The sequence below is a fragment of the Callorhinchus milii genome, unplaced genomic scaffold, assembly GCF_018977255.1.
Source record: "Callorhinchus milii isolate IMCB2004 unplaced genomic scaffold, IMCB_Cmil_1.0 Scaffold487, whole genome shotgun sequence".
Taxonomy (NCBI): domain Eukaryota; kingdom Metazoa; phylum Chordata; class Chondrichthyes; order Chimaeriformes; family Callorhinchidae; genus Callorhinchus; species Callorhinchus milii.
Window position 1 is genome coordinate 45262 of NW_024705228.1, and position 446 is coordinate 45707.

The following is a 446-nucleotide window of genomic DNA, read 5'->3' on the forward strand; positions in this document are numbered from 1 at the left end:
GCGCTTCACAGGACTCAGCACAAAGCGTAGTGACAGCGAATTGCGTTGGGTCACGTCCCACAAACAGTCGTGGATTCAGTGATCAGGAGGAGTGAGGATAAAGCCACAGCGACGGGAGCAGTCAGTCAGTCACTCAGTCACTCAGTCAGTCAGTCAGTAGCAGAGGATAAAAAACCAGTGAGAAAATTAAAAAGTGACGTCAGAGCGACGTCCGTATCAACACCAACTAATTCCTTGGGTTCTGGAGCAGTGCCCACGGATTGGAAGATCGCAAATGTCACACCACTATTTAAAAAAGGTGGAAAGGAAAAGATGGGGAACTATAGGCACTTCGTCTCACATCAGTGATGGAACATTTTAGAATCATTGATTAAGGATGTGGTAATGCGGTATTTAGTGCACAACATAATTAGGCCAAGTCAACATGGCTTTACAAAAGGGAAGTC